This window comes from Notamacropus eugenii, chromosome 5 (genome assembly GCF_028372415.1).
Source record: "Notamacropus eugenii isolate mMacEug1 chromosome 5, mMacEug1.pri_v2, whole genome shotgun sequence".
In the NCBI taxonomy this organism is placed as follows: Eukaryota; Metazoa; Chordata; class Mammalia; order Diprotodontia; family Macropodidae; genus Notamacropus; species Notamacropus eugenii.
Genome location: NC_092876.1, coordinates 84,511,729 through 84,524,980, shown reverse-complemented (window position 1 = coordinate 84,524,980; position 13,252 = coordinate 84,511,729).

Sequence of the window (13,252 nt, the reverse complement as noted above, 5' to 3'; positions counted from 1 at the left end):
AGGGGAAAAATAAGAGCAATCCAATAAAATCAAGATAATTATGAAAAGAAAGTCAGCCAACTTGAAATGGAGAACCAAAAACTTAAGGAAGAAAATTCTAAGACACAAAAAAATAATAAAACAATCAAAAGAATGAAAAAATAGAAGAGAATGTGAAACACTCACCAGAAAAACAACTGATCTGGAGAACAGATCAAAGAGAAAAAAATATAAGAAAGTTGGTCTGTTTGAAAATTATGATAAAAAAGAAACTTGATATAATAATACAAGGAATTATCAAGAAAAAATGCCCTAAAGTTCTAGAACAAGAGGTCAAAGCAGAACTAGAAAAAATTCACCAACCACCATTTGAAAGAGACTTAAGGAGGAAAACTTACAGGAATATTATGGCCAAGTTTCAAAGCTCCTAGGTTTAGGAGAAAATATTGGAAGCAACAAGAAAAAAGAAATTTAAACATGGTGGAGCTACAATAAGTATCACACAAGACCTAGCAGCTACTATGTTGAAAGACTATAGGTCGTGGAATACTATATTTCAGAGAATAAAAGAGCTGGGGTTACAACCAAGAATAACTTACCCAACAAAGTAAAATCCTGAAAAAAACCCAAACATTTAACAAACTGAAAGAATTTCAGGTATTTGTGACAAAAACAGCAGAATTTGAAGAAAAAAATCAACATATAACATCCAGGGGAAATATAAACATTAAGGACCCAATGATAAGGGACTCAATAAGATCAAATCACTTATTTCTTATATATGAAAATATTCTCCGTTCTTTTTATGACTGCCATTTTTATTTAGTTAATTTGGAAGAAGGACTTGGGCTGAACTGAATATGATGGGGTGATTCTAAAAAAAAATAAAACTGTATAGGGAAAGATAAAAAGGAGCAATTATCTCATACAAATGAGACAAAAAAAGAAAAATTGATACTGTAGAAGTTAGTAGAGGGGAGGGCAGGTTGTGCTGAAATCTTACTCTTATCAGGAATGGGTTTCAGAGGGAATAACATCTGTGTGTGTGTAAAATCTTCTAAAATCGGAAAGAAATAAGAGGGTAAGGAGATAGGGTGAGAGAAAAGGATAAGGGAGGGATGGGTAAGTTAAGGAAGAGAAGGGCAAAGTGGTAGGTAGAAGTACAGCAGAGGAGTGAGGAGGGATAAAAATAAAGTGAGAAATATAGGAAGGAAAAACAGGAAGGAGGAAAATCTACAAGTAATTACAGCTTAGAATGTGAATGGGATGAATTTACCCATAAAATGGAAACTGATAGATTAAAATTTTGAATTCAACAATATGTTGCTTTCAGGAAATACTATAAAAATGAGGGATACTTACAAACATAAAATTAAGGTCAGGAGAGAATTTATTATATTAAAAAAGCAGGGGTAGTAATCATGATTTCAGACAAAGTTAAAGCTAAAATGTATTTAATCAAAAGAGAAAAATAGGGAAACTACACTGTGTCAGTCATATTATTCAATATTGTTTTAGACCATTTAAATAACTAAACAGTATAAAATACCAGATAGTATACATGCCAAAACATATACAAGAACTATACAAATATAAATAAAACACTTTTTATACAAATAAAGTTAGACCTAAACAATTGAAGCAATATTTATTGTTCATGGGTAGATAAAGTCAACATAATTTTTAAAATGAAAAATTTATCTAACTAATCTATCCCAATTAAATTACAAAAAAATTATCTTATTGATTTAGAAAAAATAAGAAAGTTCATTTAGAAGAACAAAAATCAGGAACTTCAAAGAAACCAAGGGAAAAAAGATGTAGAGGAAGCAGATCCAGTTGTGTCAGACCTTGGACCATATTATAAGATGAGAGTATTGTTGAAGTACAGAATGGATAATTTTGATCCTTTTAAATTAAAAATTTCTTATGTAAATAAAACTTATGCAGTCAAGAATGGAAGGAATGCAGAAAATTGCCAAAAAAAACTTTCAAAGACAATCTTTCAGAAAGAATGTGATTGGGTTGCAGTATTGCTGTGGTATAGGAAATAGTGAACTGGTTGAATAGAAAAACATGAAAAGTCTTGGACTTATGAAAGAAAATGCTATCCACCTTCAGAGAAACAGATGATAAGTAGAAATAAGCATACTATGGCCTTACATGTATGTGTATGAGTGTGTATGTGTATGTTTATGAATATTTATGTGTCTCTCTCTCTATATGTGCATATATACATACACACACATATATATGTGGGTAATTGTAGCCTTCTTGGGGCAGGAGGAGGGGAAAATAAATAAAGTAAAAAGTGCACAGCAGAGAACAAAAGAAAACCTACAAGCAAGCAAAGCAAAGAGACATTTCAACAGAAAAGACAGGAAGAGGGTTGAGTCCATTCCAGGTATATATCCTTGTCCTCCTTTGACCATCTTTAATGCTAGTGCCTTACCTTTGGTGATTAGCCTCAATTTATTATGAATATATCATGCTTGTACATAGTTGATTACATGTTGTGTGCCCCGTTAGACTGTGAGATCTTGGGAACAGGGGGTTATCTTTTTTGCCTTTCTTTCTGGCACATGGTAGGCACTTATTAAATGCTTATGGACTAACTGCTTCCAGTTGCAATAGGATCATTTCACAGTTGGCAAGATAAGTTCTTTCATCAGAGGCCAGTTACAAGAGGCAGATAGAATGTCTAGAGAAAAAAATAAAATACTATCATTTTGTTCTTTGTTAGTAGAATGCTAGTCAACGTTAGATAGGGGTAGGGACAAACCTTGAAAGTCACAGAAATCTTGAGTTTAGACCTTTTCTGTCAGGTTGTCTTAGGTTCCCATTCCCCTGGGTCCTTTGTGAGTGGCGTGACAAACATAGGATAAGGAAGATGAAAGTCTGAGAGACTTGAGCAAATAGTGACTTTCATCTCCCCACAAATCATTTCAGAAATACCTGGTTTCTTCTTAAGTCTGGGGAAGATGAACACTTTTCTAACAATTGCTGTTTCTTCCCTCGCTAACTTCATTCCCTTTTAAGGAGCAGATCTGATCTTTGCTTCAATACAAAGATCAGTTCTCTGCAGGCTGGACTATAGTAAATTTACCTCAGGGCCAGGTCATAACTTGGAGGAGCAAAAGAGGAAGCTAGGCTCATGAATAGTTAAGACTCAATGGGGAGGAGAGACTAAAAAAAAAGAAAAGAAAATGTATAGATAGAGGAAGGGAAAAGAGAAAGAATATTGGAGATTTATTTGCCTAGAAAAGCAAATTTTCAGTAGATACTATGTTTTCCCTTCCATTAAAAGCCTTTTTCTAAAGAGTCATTGTGATATGAAGGAGAATGTTCTCAAAAACTGTCAGTTTGGCAGACCCTACTAAGACCGAAATGATTTGAATATAGGCCTAATAATGGGCCTCTCTCTTTGCCAAAGGCAATCCTCTCTAGTCTACATGGATCCTTGATGCCTTGCCTCAGGTCTTTTCTAGCACATTGCCTCCACTATCATCCCCTCTTTTACTCTAATTTCAATCTCATCCTATCTACTCGTTCTTTTCCCATTGTCTACAGATATACCCAAAATTCCCTCATCCTTAAAATTCCTCATTGGACCCAGCTACCACCTGAAAACTATCATTCTATACCTCTTTTTCCTATCTTAGTCAAACTGTTCTGCATTCATTGAACCTACTTCTTTCTCTGTCTCCTAAAGTTTGCCATCGGGTTTCTGACCTCATCATTCTCTAAACTGCTCTCTCTAAAGTTAGTAATAATCTCTTAATTGCCAGATCTAATGACCTTTTTTCTCTGAGGTCACCCTCCTTGACCTCTCTACAACATTTGACACTTTCGATAACCTTCTCCTATAGGATAATCTTTCCTCTCTGTGCTTTTTGTGAAACTGATCTCTCTTGGTTCTTCACTTATCTGCCTAACTGCTCCTTCTTAGTCTCTTTTGATGGATTAGTTTCTTTGTCATATCCATTAACTATGGGTATACACAGAGGCTCTTTCTGTGACCACTTTTCTTGTTTCAATTTAATTTTTTTATTCTTTGTTTAATGACTACCAAGAAGAAAAAGAACATTTACAAAGTACAAAAGAACTATATATGATACTGTATATCTCTATTTTATACAACTTCCTTAAAAGAAGGATACAATATATTCAACATGTTACTTTCAAAGTTCAATTTTATTTTTTAATTAAAAAAATCTATTTTCCCTCCCATTTCTGCCCTCATTGAAAAAGAACAAAAATTTTGTAACAAATATGAATTGTCAAGCAAAACAAATTGCCATATGACTATGTCCAAATTAATTCATAGTTCTTTTACATTGTTCTTTTTCAACTTTCGATAACCTTCTCCTATAGGATAATCTTTCCTCTCGGTGTTTTTTGTGAAACTGATCTCTCTTGGTTCTTCACTTATCTGCCTGACTGCTCCTTCTTAGTCTCTTTTGATGGATTAGTTTCTTTGTCATCCTTATACAAGGATGAGGTACCTGTAGTCTTAAGGCCACATATGGCCCTCTAGGTCCTCAAGTACAGCCTTTTCACTAAATCCAAACTTCACAGAACAAAAGGATTTGTTCTGTAAAACTTGGACTCAGTCAAAAAGCCACACTTAAAGATCAGAAGGCCACAGTTTCCCATCCCTGCCCTTTCTATCAAGAGATGGGTAGTATATTTCATCATCAGTTCTCTGCATCATGATTGGTCATTTACATTGATAAGAGTTCTTAGATCTTTCAAAGTTATTTGTTTTTAAAATGTTATTATTACATAAATTATTCTGGTTCTGATCATTTCACTCTATCAATTCATACAGGCCTTCTCAGATTTCTCTGAAACTACCGTTTTCATCATTTCTATTACACCATTCATAAGGAAATACAATATGTTAATATACCATAATTTGTTCAGTCATTCTCAAATTGATGAATACTCTCTTAGTTTCCAGGGTTTTGCTACTATAAAATTTTTTGTACATATGAGTCCTTTTCTTCTTTTTGATCTCTTTGGGGTTTGGACCCAAGTAGTGAAATTGTTTTGTCAAAGGTTACATACACATAGTTTAATTACTTTGGGGGCATAGTTCCAAATTACTTTTCAGAATGACTAGACCAGTTTACTGCTCCATCAATAGTGTATTAATGTGCCCATTTTCCCACAGTCCCCCCAACATTTGTTATTTTCCCTTTTTGTCAATTTAAAAAATCTAATGCTTATAAGGTGGAACCTCAGCGTTAATTTAATTTGCATTTGTCTAATTATTAGTGATTTGGGGCATTTTTTAAAAATGTGGCCTAAACAGCTTGAATTTCTTTCCACAAATACCTGTTCATATCCTTAAATCATTTATCAATTTAAGAATGGCTCTTATTCTTATAAATTTCTATGTATCTTAAAAATGAGACCTTTATCAGAGAAACTTGCAGCAAAGATTTTCCCCAGGTACCTATTTCCCTTTTAATTTTATCTGCATTGATTTTGTTTTTGCAAACACTTTAAAATTTTATATGGTAAAATTTGCTCATTTTATCTTTGGTATTACTATCCCTCCTTTTTTTTTTTTTTTTTGGTAATGAAATCTTCTCCTATCCATATATCTGACAGATCCATTAGATTGAAATTTCCTTGAAGACAGGGACTGTCTTTTGTTTCTTTTTTGTATCCCTAGCACTTTAGCACAGTGTCTGACATATAGTAGGCACATATTAAGTATTGATTATTTTAGGTAATTTCTTCCTTGTTCCTTTAATTTGTTTGTGATATCATCCTTTATGTTGAAGGTAACAAGATTTATTAAGCACCTTTATCTCAAACATTACTTCATTTGATTTTCACAACTTTGAGAAGTAGATACTATTATTATTCTTAGTTAACAGATGGGGGAACTGAGACAGAGAAAGTTTAAGTGACCTGCCCAAGGTCACATCGTAAGTGAGGTTGAGTTTGAATCTGAATCAGGTCTTCCTTACTCTAGATCCAGAGTTCTATCTGTTACATGACCTGGCTGCCCTTTTTTATCTAAGTATGTTTCCATTTAGAGCTTCTCTTGCTAGATGGCCTCAGATGTTGATCTATACCTAATTTCTGCCAAGTTACTTTCCAATTCATCCAGGAGTTTTGGTTAAATAATGAGTTCTCACGCTAATAGCTGGGATCTTCCAGTCTAGATTACTATGCTCATATCCTTCTGTGTACTATAAACCTAATCTGTTCCACTAATTGATTTCTCTAATTTTTCACTAGTATCAAATCATTTTGATATTATTAGTGCTTGGTAATATGGTCTGAGATCTGGTATTGCTAGGCTCCATTCCTTTCCTACTACTTTTTTTCCTGGACCTTCTCTTCACATTCTCTTCTGACTATCTCATGCATTCAATAATCATCTCTATGGAAAGATACTCATATTTATATAGAAATGGCCTAGACTGAGCTTTGGTCTTATGTAACCAACTGACATCTTGAATTGTACATCTATCTCATAGTTAATTCAAACTCAAAATAGAGTTTTGTCCAGAACAGAGATCATTGTCTTTTCCTCTCTTGCCCAATCCTCTCCTAAACTCCCCTCTTTCTGTCAAGGACACTACTGAATTCTAGTTACCCAGGTTTGTACCCTGTCTGTCATTTTTGACTCTTTATGGCTCTCCACCCCATATAAGCATTCATTTGTCAAATCTTATTTCTACCTAAGAAACATCTCTGATATCTAGCTCCTCTCTATTCACATATCTTCTTAGTGTACTCTCTCATCCTCTACATCCTGAACTATTGCAAACAGTCATCTGAAGTAATTTGGTCTTCCTGCTTTGTCTCTCCACTCTAATCCATCCTTTGTACAAATACCAAAGTGATTTTCCTAAATTGCAGTTCTGGCCATGTCACTAATCCAATGGCTCCCTATTACTTCCATGACAAATATACACTCCTCTGGCATTAAAACTTGGACCTGGGGGCGGAGCCAAGATGGCGGAGTAGAAACACACAAATACGCTAGCTCTGAACCCACAGCCCATGAAATATCTGTAGAAAAGAGCTGCCAATCAATTCGGGAGCAGGAGAAGCCACAGAACAGCAGAGCAGACAAGATTTCTGTTCCAGAGAGCCTGAAAACCTCTCGCAAAAGGTTCTTCATGCTACGGATGCAGAGCAGAGCCCAGCCCTGTGGTGGCCGCCCAGCGCCGAGAGGAGCGGATCCGAGCAGGCTTCAGGGACAGAATCTCCAGCAGCCGCACAGTTCCCTCCACCCACAGGTGACAAGGGTCAGTGAGAGGGTCTCTCTGGCTGGTCGAGAGGGGAGTGGGGAGCCCCCATGACTCAGGCCCCCTCGGGAGGCACCAGCGGAGGTGGGAGCAGACCAGGGCTCCCCAAGCAGGCAGGAGCCCAGATCCATTGTTGAAGGTCTCTGCATAAACCCCCTGAGGGAACCGCGCCCCATCAGGTGGCCCTGCCCCCACCCCAGCAGCTGAACTTGATCTCACACTGAATAGCAGCCCTGCCCCTGCCCAAAGCCCTGAGGCTGGGAAGCAGCATTTGAGTCTCAGACCCCAAGTGTTGGCTGGGAGGATCCAGAGGCGAGGTGGGTGTGAGGAGAATATTCAGAGCTCAAGTCACTGGCTGGGAAAATGCCCAGAAAAGGGAAAAAAACCAAGACTATAGAGGGTTACTTTCTTGGTGAGCAGGTTTCTCCTCCCCTCCTTTCTGATGAGGAATAGCGGTGCTCACCATCAGGGAAAGACACAGAAGTCAGGGCTTCTGTATCCCAGCCCACTCAATGGGATCAGACCATGGAAAAGCTCAAAAAGAGCTCAGAAAATTTTGAAAATTATGTTAGAGAGGTGGAGGAAAAACTGGGAAGAGCAATGAAAGACATGCAAGCAAAGTATGAACAGCAGGTCAGCACCCTGCTAAAGGAGACCCAAAAAAATGTTGAAGAAAATAACACCCTGAAAAATAGGCTAACTCAATTGGCAAAGGAGGTTCAAGAAGCCAGTGAGGAGAAGAATGCTTTCAAAAGCAGAATTAGCCAAATGGAAAAGGAGATTCAAAAGCTCACTGAAGAAAACAGTTCTTTCAAAATTAGAATGGAACAGATGGAGGTTAATGACTTTATGAGAAACCAAGAAATCACAAAACAAAACCAAAAGAAAGAAAAAATGTGAGATAATGTGAAATATCTCATTGGAAAAACAACTGACCCAGAAAATAGATCCAGGAGAGACAATTTAAAAATTATGGGGCTACCTGAAAGCCATGATCAAAAAAAGAGCCTAGACATCATCTTTCATGAAATTATCAAGGAAAACTGCCCTAATATTCTAGAACCAGAGGGCAAAATAAATATTGAAAGAATCTACCGATCACCACCTGAAAAAGATCCAAAAAGAGAAACTCCTAGGAATATTGTGGCCAAATTCCAGAGTTCCCAGGTCAAGGAGAAAATATTGCAAGCAGCTAGAAAGAAACAATTCAAGTACTGTGGAAATACAATCAGGATAACACAAGATCTAGCAGCTTCTACATTAAGGGATCGAAGGGCATGGAATAGGATATTCCAGAAGTCAAAGGAACTAGGACTAAAACCAAGAATCACCTACCCAGCAAAACTGAGTATAATACTTCAGGGGAAAAATTGGTCTTTCAATGAAATAGAGGACTTTCAAGCATTCCTAATGAAAAGACCAGAGCTAAAAAGAAAATTTGACTTTCAAACACAAGAATGAAGAGAAGCATGAAAAGGTAAACAGCAAAGAGAAGTCATAAGGGACTTATAAAAGTTGAACTGTTTACATTCCTACATGGAAAGACAATATTAGTAACTCTTGAAACTATTCAGTATCTGGGTACTGGGTGGGATTACACACACACACATGCACACGCACACACACATAGAGACAGAGTGCGCAGAGTGAATTGAATAGGATGGGATCATATCTTTAAAAAAATGAAATCAAGCAGTGAGAGAGAAATATATGGGAGGAGAAGGAAGAAATGGAATGGGGCAAATTATCTCTCATAAAAGAGGCAAGCAAAAGACTTTTTTAGTTTGGGGAAAAAGAGGGGAGGTGAGAGAAAAACATGAAGTTTACTCTCATCACATTCCACTAAAGGAAGGAATAAAATGCACACTCATTTTGGTATGAAAACCTATCTTACAATACAGGGAAGTGGTGGATAAGGGGATAAACAGGGTGGAGGGGACGATGGAAGGTAGGGCATGGGGAGGAGGCTACAATTTGAGGTCGACACTCACGGGGAGGGACAGGATCAAAAGAGAGAACAGAAGTAATTGGAAGTAGGATAGGATGGAGGGAAATATAGTTAGTCTTATGCAACATGACTATTATGGAAGTCATTTGCAAAACTACACAGATTTGGCCTATATTGAATTGCTTGCCTTCCAAAGGGAGGGGGTGGGGAGGGAGGGAGGAAAAGAAGTTGGAACTCAAAGTTTTAGGAACAACTGTCGAGTACTGTTCTTGCCGCTAGGAAATAAGAAATACAGGTAAAGGGGTATAGAAAGTTATTTGGCCCTACAGGACAGAGGAGAGGATGGAGACAAGGGCAGAGAGGAATGATGGAGGAGAGCGCAGATTGGTGATGGGGGAATTGGAATGCTCGGTATCTTGGGGTGGGGGGAGGGGACAAGGGGGGAGAAAATTTGGAGCCCAAAATTCTGTGAAAATGAATGTTAAAAGTTAAATAAATAAACAAATTCAAAAAAAAAAACAACAAAAAAAAACTTGGCCCTATTCTACCTTTCCTGATTTATTACACATTACTTTTCTCTACGAACTGTATGATTATATCAAACTCATTTTGCTGTTCCTTACATGACATATTATCTCCTGGAGGATTTCTAAAACTGATCAAAGACTTTTAATTTTTTTCACATTTATTTATTTTATTTTTAATTTATGGAGTAAAATCACATTTCTATAACATAGTATAATATAAAAGCTATTGCATATGAAACCACAAATCTATTGTGTACAACTTACCAGTCCTTTTAAATATATAATAAAGTAAATTTCTTTTTTTCATTTTTTCCTTTCCTTTCTATCTTTTTCTTCCCCTCATCAGAGGTGGCTACCATTAGACTGTATGTGTGTGTGTGTGTGTGTGTGTGTGTGTGTGTGTGTGTGTGTGTGTGTGTATAAAATTGATTGACTCAACTCCAGTCTTTACAATTGCATGAACTTCAAGGTTTCTTCCAGCTCAGAGTCTATGATCCCTGTCTAAATTTATGAGATCTCATATGGGGAATCAGTTTCCTTAACTGTAAGAGATTATATATACATATATATATATATATATATATATATATATATATATATATATATATATATATATATATATATATATATATAGCCATATCTAAAGCCTCTTGCATGTGGCATGAACTTAATATTTGTTGAACTGAAGGAACTGAACTAAATAGTTGTAGAGATTCCTTCCACTTGTGCCATTCTCTGTTCTAGCAAAATTTAAGATGCTTTAAGATGTACAGCTCTGGTATGCAGAGAGGCTTTGAAAACTTGCTTGTGAACACATAGACAGCAAATATCTACTCTAAAATCTAATCTATCTAAATTTTCAAACTCAGGTTTTGACATTAGTTTTTGCCACTGAATCATACTCCCTTTCTAAAATTACATACTGATTTATGAATTTTCAATCTACATAGGACCATAGATTGAGATCCGGAAGGGACCACAACTCACCTAACTCCTTCATTTTGAAAAAAAAAAAGTGAGATCCACAGAAGTTAAGAAACTGGCTCAAGTTCTAGTAGAGTTAGGATTCGAAGTCAAGTTCTCTGAATTTGTGCTCTTTTAGCCTTACATTACAGTGCCTTCCTCATATATGTATATACACATGCATATATATGTATATATATGCATGTGTATATATACATATATGTAGATATAGATATATCATCAGAGATTCATTGGTTTAATACAGTAATGGAATGTAATATTCTATTTAGAGATCATCTTTTTGACCTAGTAATGATCACTTTTCTAGAGAGCTTTCAGGTTTTAAAAAATATTTATAGATTTAATTAAATATTTCCCAATCATGTAGAAAAATGTTAACAATTATTTAAAAAATTTTTGAGTTAAATTATCTCCCTCCCTATAGCTCCTTCCCCCTCCTTAAGAAGGCAAGTAGTTTGATAGTATCTATACACATGAAGTCATACAAAGCATATTTCTATATTAGCCATGCTGCAAAAGAAAACACAAACCAAAAAACCCCAGGGAAAATAAAGTAAAAAAGTATGCTTCAATCTGCATTCGGTGTTCATCATCAGTTTTCTCTCTGGAGGTGGATAACATTTTTTATTTCTCATGCATCCTTTGGAATTGTCTTAGACCATCGTCTTGATTGGCGTTGCTAAGTCTTTCACAGTTGATCATCATTACAATATTGCTGTTACTTTATCTAATGTTCTCCTGGTTTTGCTCACTTCATTTTCCATCAGTTAATATAGGCTTTCCCAGGTTTTTCTGAAACCATTCCCCTTATCATTTATTATCGCAGCATTATATTCCATCACAAATATGTACTATAACTTGTTTAGCCATTCCCCAATTGTGGACATCCCCTCAATTTTCAGTTCTTTGCTAACACAAAAAGATCTGCTATAAATATTTTTTTTATATCTAGAACTTTTCACTTTTCTTTGATCTCTTTGGAATACAGACTTAGTAGTGATATTTCTGGGTCAAAGGCCTGAACAGTTTTATAATTCTTTGGGAGTAGTTCCAAATTATTCTCCAGAATTATTAGGCTAGTTCACAAACTCTCCCAATGATGCATTTGTGTCTCAATTTTTCCACATCCCTCCAGCATTTGTCATTTTCCTTTTCTGTCATGTTAGCCAATCTGATAGGTATATCTCAGAGTAGTTCTGTTTGCATTTCTCTAATCAGCAGAGATTTAGAGCATTGTTTCATTTGACTATTGTTAGCTTTATTTTCTTCTTCTGAAAAATTCTTATTCATATCCTTTGACCATTTATGAACAGGAGAATGGTTCTTACTTTTTTACAAATTTGGTTCACTTCCTATATATTTGATAAATGAGACTTTTATCAGAGAAACTTATTGTAAAAATTCTCCCTCATTTTCCTGTTTTCCTTCTCATTTTTGTTGCATTAGTTTTGTTTGTGCAAAAGCCTTTTAATTCCATGTAATCAAAATTATCTATTTTACTTTCAATAATCCTCTCTGTATTTTGTTTTGTCATAAACACTTCCCTTATCCATAGATCTGACAAACACATTTTTCCATGATACCATAAAATTACTTATGCTGTTACCCTTTATGTCTAAATCATTTATCCATTTTGATCTTATCTTGGTATACATTGTGAGATGTTGGTCTATGCCTAGTTCCTGCTAAACTGCTTTCTAGCTTTTCCAACAATATTTGTCAAATGTTGTGTTTTTACCCCAAACTTAGTCTTTGGGTTTATCAAACACTAGATTATTATGGTCATTTACTTTTGTGGATTGTATAAGTAATCCATTCAAATGATCTACCTCTCTCTTTCTTAGCCAGTACCATACTGTTTTGATGATTGCTATTTTGTAATAGAGTTTGAAATCTGGAACTGGTAGGCTACCTTCCTTCACTTTTTTTTTGTTGATTCCCTTGATAGTCCTGACTTTTTATTCTTCCAGATGAATTTTGTTATTATTTTTTCTAGCTCTACAAAATAATTCTTTGGTAGTTTGATTGGTATGGTATTGAATAAGTAAACTTGGGTAGAATTGTCTTTTTTTTTTTTATGTTGACTTGAACTACCCATGAGCAATTAATATTTCTCCAATTGTTTAGAACTGTCTTTATTTGTGTGAAAAGTGTTCTATAATTGTAATCAAGTAATCCTTGAGTTTTTCTCGGCAAGTAGACTCCCAGGTATTTTATGTTTTCTGCAGTAATTTTAAATGGAATATTTCTTTTGATCTCTTGCTGGTATATTTTGTTGTTAGTATATAGAAATGCTGATGATTTGTGTGAGTTTATTTTATATCTTGCAACTTTTCTGAAGTTGTTAATTGTTTCAGTTAGTTGTTTAGTTGATTCTCTAGGGTTCTTTTATACCATCATATCATCTACAAAGAGTTATGGTTTTGTTTCCTCATTGCCTATTTAAAGTCCTTTGATTTCTTTTTCTTGTCTTATTGCTATAACTAACATTTCTAATACAGTAATGAATAATAATGGTGATAATGGACATCCTTGCT